Below are 12,127 nucleotides of genomic sequence, written 5' to 3' on the forward strand. Positions count from 1 at the left end.
AAACTGGTACTTTCTGATTCATTTATTTCATCGTGAACTGTTGTGATGTGGAAGAGTGTGACAACCTTCTGTTGCTACGCCAGTGATTACTTGCTTGCATTTGTTTGCCAATACCTATCTTAAGATTCTGAAGATTCATTGCCCTAGCGGGGTGGCGACCGTTTAATTATGTCTCTTTTTAGCTAATCAGTATTTTCTTTGTGTTATCAGTAATTTTGTAGTAAGTATTACGTGCTACCTTTAACCATCATTTGTGGTTCGTGAGCGATTGCACTAAATTCCACCCATTTTTGGGCTTAGGTTTGGTGTAGATTATTCCTTTAGAAGGGCCTGTTGTACACTTTCCTCCAACTAACCTGTGTTATTTTCCTTCAGTAATGATGTCCTTACTCACTGTTAAATTTCATTAGACGTATGCGATCACGGTTAGTTATACCGCAATCCAGTAGGCTGGTTAAGAAGAGGGATGTTACAAGGTTTTGCAATTCTAAGTTTTGAGTAAAGTAAGGATAAAATTCTTTAAAAAGGTAATTGCTTTTGTGGCTTTGTAGCACTGAAGTGGGGGTTGCAAAAATACTGAATGACAATTCAGAGTGACCTTACCCTATCTTTGGCTTTTGAGAGATCATTTGTTAAGACAAAGGATTAAACAATGTTTCTTAATAAATTTAGATGTGTGTATTATGCTGTTAAAATATTTAAGTATTTAATTTGTTGGTTATACAAAATGCAAACAAAGAAATAGCCCCTGGCCAAATTTTTTTAGCATGTAGTAATGATTAAAATTTCGTGGCGTTTCTAGATCAAAGCTATAAATGTATGTGGTTGTAACGAAAATATCTTTCTCAGAACCATGTCCTGAAAAGTTATATTTATTTGTGAAGCTATGTTAGGAAACAGCAGGAAAGTACGCGAAATTTACTTATTCTGCTTTTCTGAAAGGTAACCACTTCTTTGTCTATATATGCTGGCGACCGTAAGTCCTTTAGACAAACCACTTAATGAGCTTCGTACAGAAATGTCCAGGATTCAGTATTATGCCATTTTACTTTGTTTCTTTCTAACAGCAAGAAAACTCTTAGAAAAAAGAAGTAATAGTCTGATTTCCGTATCCATTAGTCATACATCACTGTCAAATCCTGTAAAAGGGTTAACATTGTACGACAGTTGTGAAAAGTACCCACGTCTATGGCGAGTGTACTACGTGCGCAATTCCCATTATAATAGTTTTATTCGTGGCTTTTCCCGTGACAGGACTATGTGTTCTGCTGGGGTGTAGCGTTACAAGCCCGCTAACCAGGAAACAAGGTGTACATTCCACGTGTTTATAACTGAAACCGTTCAGTCATGGGTGAGCACTCGGCTACGAGTCTAGTTTGAACCATGCTGCCAAACCGTATTTAGTGCGAAACGAACAGAAAGCCCGTAATCATGATCTACCCCCTACAACCCTTGCTGCAAGCCACCCTCATCAGAATCGACCTCGAGGAGACAAGACCTGCATCTGCTGCGGCTACTGGGTGGCAGGAATTGGTCAGTGATGGTGTGTCAGCAGGCCCAGGTCGTACGCAACGGGACAACAACAACGCTTGCAGAATGAGATTTTCACTCTGCAGCGGAGTGTGCGCTGATATGAAACTTCCTGGCACATTAAATCTGTGTGCCGGACCGAGACTCGAACTCGGGACCTTTGCCTTTCGCGGGCAAGTTCTGTACCAACTGAGCTACCCAAGCACGACTCACGCCCCGTCCTCACAGCTTTGCTTCTGCCAGTATCTCGTCTCCTGCCTACCAAACTTTACAGAAGTTCTCCTGCGAACCCTACAGAACTAGCACTCCAGAAAGAAAGGATATTGCGGAGACATGGCTTAGCCACAGCCTGGGATACGGCACACAGTTTTAATCTGCCAGGAAGTTTCATATCAGCGCACACTCCGCTACAGAGTGAAAATCTCATTCTGGAAACTTCCCCCAGGCTGTGGCTAAGCCATGTCTCCGCAATATCCTTTCCTTCAGGAGTGCTAGTTCTGCAGGGTTCGCAGGAGAGCTTCTGTAAAGTTTGGAAGGCAGGAGACGAGATACTGGCAGAAGTAAAGCTGTGAGGACGGGGCGTGAGTCCTGCTTGGGTAGCTCAGTTGGTAGAGCACTTGCCCGCGAAAGACAAAGGTCCCGAGTTCGAGTCTCGGTCCGGCACACACATTTAATCTGCCAGGAAGGTTCTTTAACAACAACGTTAATTCACAAACCATACTCAGCAGAAAAAGGTTATTTTTAGTTAGTTATACACGCTTAAGCAAATGTTACTGCATGAATCTGCTCCCAGACTAAGGAATACGATAAAAATATCAAAATACAGTATATAATTGTGAAGGTATAATTTCCTCACACTGTGATTATTCGTGCCGCCCATATTTGTGTGCGTGCAATATCCCCTGTTAGTCCTTTTTGCTATGGATCACACACAACTGAATAGTATACTAAGCTGGGACGCACCAGTGACTTGTAAGCAATCTACTTTGTAGACGGACTGCATTTTCTGAGTGTCCTGCCGACGGACTGAAGTCTTTCATGCACTTAATCAAAGACTGAACCCAGTGTCGACTTGTTCAAAAATTTCACCACTGAGCTACAATATTACGACAATAAACAGATTGTGTTTTACTATGTTGTCATGACATGTGCGACGTAATATTCTTACTTATTAGCTTTACCTAATGCACTAAGATAAAGTATGTTGTTTATATGTTTATGATTTTCGTTATTTTTTTTTATTAAAACACTATACATTGATATGTCCTTGGTCTTTCGCTTCCCCTGTTCCCAAATAGCAAACATGGTAACCAAAAAAGTGCACACACCCACAGATCCAACTCTTTTATACACTTTCATTGCCGCGCGGGATTAGCCGAGCGGTCTAAGTCGTTGCAGTCATGGACTGTGCGGTCCTGGAGGAGGTTCGAGTCCTTCCTCGGGCATGGCTGTGTGTGTTTGTCCTTAGGATAATTTAGGTTAAGTAGTGTGTAAGCTTAGGGACTGATGACCTTAGCAGTTATGTCCCATACGATTTGATACACATCTGAACATTTTGAACACTTTCATTCTAAATTTCCTCATACCAGGTATACTCGCTATTTTATGTATGTAAATTTAAATGTTTAAATAGATTTAAATTTTATAATTTATAGTCTAACATTGCTAGGAATGTAATAAAATAAAATGAAAAGAAAAATGATAACAAAGAGAATCGAACACAAGTGAACGAATAGCCAGTCGATGGGCTAGACCACTGCACTTCGGTGCCACTGCTCCAGGTGTTGCTCAAAGATGCTTCATACTCTACTCGTAAATCTATAAAGAGATTTCGCCTTTTTCTCACGGCCCATTCACGAGAAATATTGTAGGAACTCAAACACTTTCCTACTCACATAGGTTAACCCAATTCGGTGAGCCCTGTCCCACGGCCTCCCCTTTTCAGATTTAAATTTCGAGTAGGTTTACCTGACTTCTCACTTACTTTTCCAAAGACGTACTGGAAAAGGGTGTATTTCGCAGATCTCCTACTGAATTCTCGATATTGCTTGCACAACAACTTACACTCACTTTCAAAGAAAAACACTAATTTGGTTCTGGGACAAGCATAGCACCCTTGGTGGCGTCAGGGTGTAACGCCGGAAATGCATATTCTCCTATTTCCATCCATTGTACTATAGATTTTTCCTTACTTTGTTACCTGAAGATATAACATTTCTGTGTCTTTGTATATTGTAATTGTTTTACTATTTGTATATATATATGCATTTATGTCGAAGTATAATTGGTTTGTTTTGTGAATATTATTTGTATTTATACGCTGGGTCTGGCCTAGGGAAAACTATGCTATCGAACGAATTCATCGATAGGTCGTGTGGAGAACCAAAGTGTTTAGAATCTTTGGTAGTGTTAAGTCTGCCGCATGGAGCGCGGGCAGGGGGAGTCTGGCTGGAGTAGTGCAGTGGAGCAGGTGTGTTGTGTGACGCTCCCGCGAGTTGCCGCACTTTCGGGGTTGGGCAGCATGTAATTGAGCTCGACTTGCTATGATAGTTTCTGACATGGTGTCACGGACGGGAAGCATTAGCTGGCGCACATCAAGAGCCCGTTTCGGCTGGAGACCGTGTCGAGAAGAAGGCGCGCCAACATCCAGCTTCAGCAACAGCGACTGCCGACAATGAGTGACTGTCGCCACCTCTTCGATCGACGGCTTCAAACCTTCAATCATCCGACAAGGAAGACTGGAAGCACGTAAAGTTTTAGAACTGTATGGCAGACCCCAGCTTTTTAAATTTTTAAAATTGTTGCATCACAAAATTACAGCAACTTAGCATGAACGTTTGTTGCTCATTGTCCCAATTGCATTACCAATCAGGGTTCAAAATGGTTCAAATGGCTCTGAGCACTATGGGACTTAACATCTGAGGTCATGAGTCCCCTAGAACTTAGAACTACTTAAACCTAACTAACCTAAGGACATCACACACATCCATGCCCGAAGCAGGATTCGAACCTGCGACCGTAGCAGTCGCGCGGTTCCGACCAAGTTAAGGTATTCATAGCTGGCTACAATATTTGGATTACACAAGCACAAATTATGAGTGCGAGTTTTGTTAACATATTTTAGCTTACCTGTGACTACAGCTTAGCTTGGTACGTACTAAATTTTACTATTGTTAATTGTTCAGAATCATTTAATTCAAGTTCAAAGTTAAATCTCTTATTTCTAAATTGCGTAGATTCAAGTAGCTTTTGAAATGATTGTTGAGGTAGTCCAAGACTAACCGTATTTTACTGAATTTCGATGTGCTTCGGAAAGAAAGCTCACTATTAACTTCAGTCACTAAATTAACTTTCGATTTTCTGGTTTTATTAATTCTTTTGCTAAATTAAGTCAGAGTGTAGCGAAATTTATTACTTCTGACAAACTTTCAGTTTTCACCCTATACGTGTGAACCTTCAGTTGCCACGCTTCTAGTGCTAATTATATGTGTGATAACCTTTCTTTTTCAGTTACTATAGTAATTGTCCTTAGGACTGGCGACCGTAATTTCCCCCAAATCTCAAATATCTAATTACCGCCAGTTAATTGTTAACGTAACGGCCACACATTTACTTTCATTATTAACTTTACCCCTTTTCAAAATTAATTTCCACCAGTTGCATTTGCATTTTTCCTTTCATTTAGATGTAACACTTTCCTCCCTCTTTACCGACAGATTTCCATTAGGTACACGCGGTTTATTTTTTCACTGGCGTTAAGGTCGATAAGTGAGGGGGAGGTTACAAGGGATGACGTGACATCAGAGCATGCACAGTCGATTACAGGCAGCTGCATCCCTTCTCAGTGTCTATCGTGGCGCGGCATTTCAGAACACGAGACTGCTTTGTAGTTGTCGTGGAGAGATCTCTACTTGTATTTGTCCGTTTTATTTGCTTTGTCCGTTTTATTTGCATAACAGCACGCTTTCGAAGAGAGAGTAATTTTAGAGCGATTTCTGGGTGGCATTCAGAGAGAAACGATATAAATTCAGTGTGATATTTACGGTATGCCGTAGCACATTATAACCGGCCGCCACTGACTGACCTGTGTTTTCATTCCATTTAACGTCTCTGGTGTCTTTGAATACCTGAACACTCTTGTGATATACAGGGTGTATCTAAAAGAATCATCCAATTTTAAAAAAATCACAACTATTATGCTGTTTGACACATGTGAGTGAATAACGTACTGTTGGTAAGAGCAAACTCGTCGAGTTTTACATGGTTCCCGCTTGGTAGCAGCAGTGTGCACCCACTTCAGTTCTAGTAAAAATGGTGTCGGGACAACAGAAAGAGTTTTGTGCTCTACGTTTTGCGCAATGCGTATCAGTAATAACTATTCAGCGTGACTTTCTTATGCTGTGCATCCTGTTACAGCACAGAGTATTAGACGATGGCGTGAACAATTCCGAGAAACAGGTTATTTGTGTAAAGGCAAATCGGCGGGCTGTCCCCGAATGTCTGACGTAGACGTCGAACCCATCGTCATAGTTTCACAATGAGTCCCAAGAAATCCGTTCGCCGTGCAGCTCGACAGCTCAACATGCCTCCCATGTCCGTCTGGCGTATATTGCGTCGACATTTACGCACGAAACCATACAAAATTCCGCTACTACAAGCTCTTCGTGAAGGTGACAAACAACAACGTGTGGAGTTCTGTAATTTCGTTCTTGGCAGGATGGATGATGACAGTTTTGTTCCACGCTTAGTGTTTAATGACGAGGCAAAATTCCATTTAAATGGAAAGGTGAACCATCATAATGTGAGAATATGGGTTACGCAACAACGACATGAAGTTGTACAACATGAAAGGGACTCTCAAAAATTTAATGTATTTTGAGCAGTTTCACGGGAAAAGGTGCATGGTCCATTTTTCTTTGCCAAGAACACTCTTACCGGCAGCACATATCTCGATATGTGTTGTGGATTGGCAGGAGAGCCAACACCGTATTATTAGAGGAAGCCGAAAGGCACGCGTTTTAGCCCAAGCAGGCTAGCGTGAGGTCTGGAACAGGACAAGGAAATTAGACTTTAGAAAAACGGACGTAGCTGGTGGAATACTTAACTTTAATCCGTAAATGGTGAACGTCGCTCTTGACGGTACATGTTTTACAGCATCAATAGTAACTGGTAATGGCGCCTTGCTAGGTCGTAGCAAATGACGTAGCTGAAGGCTATGCTAACTATCGTCTCGGCAAATGAGAGCGTATTTTGTCAGTGCACCATCGCTAGCAAAGTCGGCTGTACAACTGAGGCGAGTGCTAGGAAGTCTCTCTAGACCTGCCGCGTGGCGGCGCTCGGTCTGCAATCACTGATAGTGGCGACAGGCGGGTCCAACGTATACTAAAGGACAGCGGCCGATTTAAAGGCTACCGCCTAGCACGTGTGGTGTCCGGCTGTGACACCACAATATGCTTGAGAACTTTTTTTCCCACATTTGGAGTCTGATTCGAACGACTTGATTTACTGCCGCCGCGCCGGGTAGCTGTGTGGTCTCGGGCGCCTTGCCACGGTTCGCATTTGACTCCCTCCGTCGGAGGTTCGAGTCCTGCCTTGGGTATGGGTGTATGTGTTGTCCTTAGCGTAAGTTAGTTTAAGTGGTGTGTAAGTCTAGGGACCGATGACCTTAGCAGTTTGGTCCCATAGAACTTACCACAAATTTCCAAATTTTTTACTTCATTTACCAACAGGTGGGGCACCGCCACACTAGCAACCGGAAGAGCGGTAATTTTTAAATCAAAGGATTTCCGAATGATGGATCGGTCACAGTGGACCAAATGATTCAGCCTTACATTACTACGGTCGCAGGTTCGAATCCTGCCTCGGGCATGGATGTGTGTGATGTCCTTAGGTTAGTTAGGTTTAAGTAGTTTTAAGTTCTAGGGGACTGATGACCTCAACAGTTAAGTCCCATAGTGTTCAGAGCCATTTGAACCTTACATTATTGGCCTCCAAGGACACTGGATCCAACTGTGTGTGATTATTTATTTTGGGAGTTTATAAAAGGCTCTGTTTTTGTGCTTCCGTTACCAACAACAATGAATGAACTGAGACATCGCATAACAAAAGCTTTGGAATCTGTAACTAAAGAAATGCTCGCTGCAGTGTGTGAACAATTTGAATTCCTCGTTGACATATGCCATGCTTCTCAAGGAGTGCAAATTGAACACCTATGAAAAGGTATGGAAATAAAACCTCTTTGAGTTTTCTGTTCATCAAAAAATAAAATTCATTCTCTGTATTTATTAGTTTCGGAAATATAGACCTGATAAATGCGATGATTCTTTTTGATACACCCTGTATTACACTTTGGCCTACAGAGGTTATGTTAGGAACGGATGATGTCACTGTCATTCCGCTGCGAGGGATTCTGTCAAGTCGTCAGGATTTATCTTGGTGTTGTAGCTCTCAGGGGCACTCTGGGATGCTCTCAGTGTGAGGCACCGCTGGGTTAACACTGTGACCTTGAACGAGCTTCAGGGCACGGCCACAAGGCGCGCGGCTGGCGACTCTAGTTTTAACAAGTTCAAAAATGGTTCAAATGGCTCTGAGCACTATGGGACTTAACATCTATGGTCATCAGTCCCCTAGAACTTAGAACTACTTAAACCTAACTAACCTAAGGACATCACACAACACCCAGTCATCACGAGGCAGAGAAAATCCCTGACCCCGCCGGGAATCGAACCCGGGAACCCGGGCGTGGGAAGCGAGAACGCTACCGCACGACCACGAGCTGTGGACTTTAACAAGTCGCCAGCCGCTGGAAAACAGGAACTTGATGGAAGACGTTCCGAAAAGAAATATTTCTTTGAGATGCTACCCGTTATAATGGTGGATTCATGACGGTTTTTTAAATGCTTTCATGGAGTGACTGTAAATTTGAAAGAGGCAACGTGGACAGTTCTTATTTGCTGAGAGCACGTATTGCACATTTATATTCCACCCAAGCGTAACTGTACTTTAGTATGTACTGCAAAATTATGGGTCATGTGTTCAGAATTTTGATAACAATTCTTCACCCTCCTCGTTTCAGTTAAAAGTATTTCATAACAAGAGCAAAGAGTAAATTCCGTAATGCAAGTGGTATTTGTCTGAATAAGTCCTCTTACTACAGTTCTAAAAGAAGAGCATAGTTTTTAAGTTAATGTGATCCATGTCTGTGTTATTAAAAAAGTCGCAATGTAGTTTTAGTTTAAGGCAACATTTTAATTCATTTGCTCGTCACATTTTGAGTGAAAATCTAAACATAACTGTGCTGACATACCTTGCACTGTTGTGTAGTCAGGAGGCAGCATTTAGAACGAGGAATTCAGAAAAAAGCGACTGAATTTATTTTAAGAATACAGGTGTTGTGTACATAGTTCCGCATAGTCAGCGCGTACATGACTTTCCCACTAGAGCGCGCCCCACTAAGCACAACAGCGCAGGCGCAGCGCTCGTCCGTCTCCGCACTACGAGATGGCGCTGCCATAGAGACGGACCAAATTCTGCTCCCGCCGATCCGCGTATTAATATGTAACGCAGCCAATGAGATTGCTGCTAACGTAGAACCTTTTGTCCTCGCGGATCACACTCGCACAGTGATACATGAATGCACGAGGTATTATAAGAAGTGTACAGACCTCCGATCAGTCAGTCTGCATTTGTCTGCACCAGTCTGTACCAGTCTGCGTTAGTCTGTACCAGTCTATAGTCAAGTTTCAGTCTGCGCCTAGTAAGATTATCATATTCCTGTACATAGCCATGAAGATAAATGTATAGACACTTTGTCAAGTATCGGAGATATGTGAGAATAAGATTAACGTACCAAGACCAAAGGAACTTCAGATTGTCAATTGTAAACAGCATCCAGAACCAAGTTAAGTTATTTTTATACTTGTTATTATTTTAATAAATGTGTGTGAAAATTAATCAAGTTCTGTTTAAAGTTGGTCACCGTCAATCTGCTACTCTAAGCGTGCAAGTGGCATATCTATCATCTGACCTAACGGCGGAAGATAAACACGCCACGATAAGACCACGAGACATATTGCTGACACTCGCCTACTTTGTTAGAGCGACAAGTCAAATAATCTGATGGTGTGTGTACCGAAGGTCTTACAGTACGCACACCACAACAGGGAAACTCAGTCCTTTCAAAATTTTTAGTATAATGGAGCAGAACTGAGTCCAACATGCAGGTAGGAACAGTCGTAGAGTTAAAACGAACTTTTTGGGATGGAGTTAGGAAATTTTATTCACATGTCAATTTTTCGTGTAATTGAGAAGTGGCATTTTTTTTAACACGGCGTAGATTCAGTATGCGACAGTTAGCCATTGGGTTGAGGTTGTTTGAGGAGCAATCAGTGCTGTTATTATTTACAATCATTCCTTCTATTCAGTTTCATTTATAGATTGTCATGTTCGGTTTGGAGTAATTTGAGTCACATATATTAAATCCATTTACAGAATAAATGCTCTTATTTGAAATTAGTGCAGCTATGGCTATTATAGATCACAACACATCGTCAACACTGTAATTAGAATTAAGAGTACTTGTTTTGGAATTGCTAATACTAGTACTGTCGTGTACCTAGAGCCACCCGTCGGGTAGACCGTTCGCCAGGTGCAAGTCTTTCGATTTGACGCCACTTCGGTGACTTGCACGTCGATGGGGATGAAATGATGATGATTAGGACAACACAACACCCAGTCCCTGAGCGAAGAAAATCTCCAACCCAACAGGGAACCGAACCCGGGCCCTTAGGATTGACATTTTGTAGTACTGACCACTCAGCTATCGGGACTGGACGAATTGTTAATAATACATTGGAAATCTGCATTCTTGTATCATGAAACAGCATAGTTTATTTTATGAAACGACAGTTCAGAAGTGACGTTTAAATTGCAGCTGGAACAACTTACACTCCTGGAAATGGAAAAAAGAACACATTGACACCGGTGTGTCAGACCCACCATACTTGCTCCGGACACTGCGAGAGGGCTGTACAAGAAAATGATCACACGCACGGCACAGCGGACACACCAGGAACCGCGGTGTTGGCTGTCGAATGGCGCTAGCTGCGCAGCATTTGTGCACCGCCGCCGTCAGTGTCAGCCAGTTTGCCGTGGCATACGGAGCTCCATCGCAATCTTTAACACTGGTAGCATGCCGCGACAGCGTGGACGTGAACCGTATGTGCAGTTGACGGACTTTGAGCGAGAGCGTATAGTGGGCATGCGGGAGGCCGGGTGGACGTACCGCCGAATTGCTCAACACGTGGGGCGTGAGGTCTCCACAGTACATCGATGTTGTCGCCAGTGGTCGGCGGAAGGTGCACGTGCCCGTCAACCTGGGACCGGACCGCAGCGACGCACGGATGCACGCCAAGACCGTAGGATCCTACGCAGTGCCGTAGGGGACCGCACCGCCACTTCCCAGCAAATTAGGGACACTGTTGCTCCTGGGGTATCGGCGAGGACCATTCGCAACCGTCTCCATGAAGCTGGGCTACGGTCCCGCACACCGTTAGGCCGTCTTCCGCTCACGCCCCAACATCGTGCAGCCCGCCTCCAGTCGTGTCGCGACAGGCGTGAATGGAGGGACGAATGGAGTCGTGTCGTCTTCAGCGATGAGAGTCGCTTCTGCCTTGGTGCCAATGATGGTCGTATGCGTGTTTGGCGCCGTGCAGGTGAGCGCCACAATCAGGACTGCATACGACTGAGGCACACAGGGCGATCTCCTACACTGGCCGTACACCACTGGTGATCGTCGAGGGGACACTGAATAGTGCACGGTACATCCAAACCGTCATCGAACCCATCGTTCTACCATTCCTAGACCGGCAAGGGAACTTGCTGTTCCAACAGGACAATGCACGTCCGCATGTATCACGTGCCACCCAACGTGCTCTAGAAGGTGTAAGTCAACTACCCTGGCCAGCAAGATCTCCGGATCTGTCCCCCATTGAGCATGTTTGGGACTGGATGAAGCGTCGTCTCACGCGGTCTGCACGTCCAGCACGAACGCTGGTCCAACTGAGGCGCCAGGTGGAAATGGCATGGCAAGCCGTTCCACAGGACTACATCCAGCATCTCCACGATCGTCTCCATGGGAGAATAGCAGCCTGCATTGCTGCGAAAGGTGGATATACACTGTACTAGTGCCGACATTGTGCATGCTCTGTTGCCTGTGTCTATGTGCCTGTGGTTCTGTCAGTGTGATCATGTGACGTATCTGACCCCAGGAATGTGTCAATAAAGTTTCCCCTTCCTGGGACAATGAATTCACGGTGTTCTTATTTCAATTTCCAGGAGTGTATATTTTTGGGATTACTACGAAATTAGCGAAGCACACCAAACATTGTACAGAGAGAGACATAAAATAAAAATTCATACTTCTGCTAAAGTTCACGGTACGCAGTATTGGCGATGAGGAACATTCTTAAGGAAGAGGTATTGTCACATTTAGTTTGTAGCTGTAAGCTTTAGCATTTCACACTTAAACACCTGTAAAGATGCGCTAAAAATTCATACACCACTGTAGCCTAAGACAAACAAAGGGACGCACCATGAA

The sequence above is a fragment of the Schistocerca cancellata genome, chromosome 8 (assembly GCF_023864275.1).
Source record: "Schistocerca cancellata isolate TAMUIC-IGC-003103 chromosome 8, iqSchCanc2.1, whole genome shotgun sequence".
In the NCBI taxonomy this organism is placed as follows: Eukaryota; Metazoa; Arthropoda; class Insecta; order Orthoptera; family Acrididae; genus Schistocerca; species Schistocerca cancellata.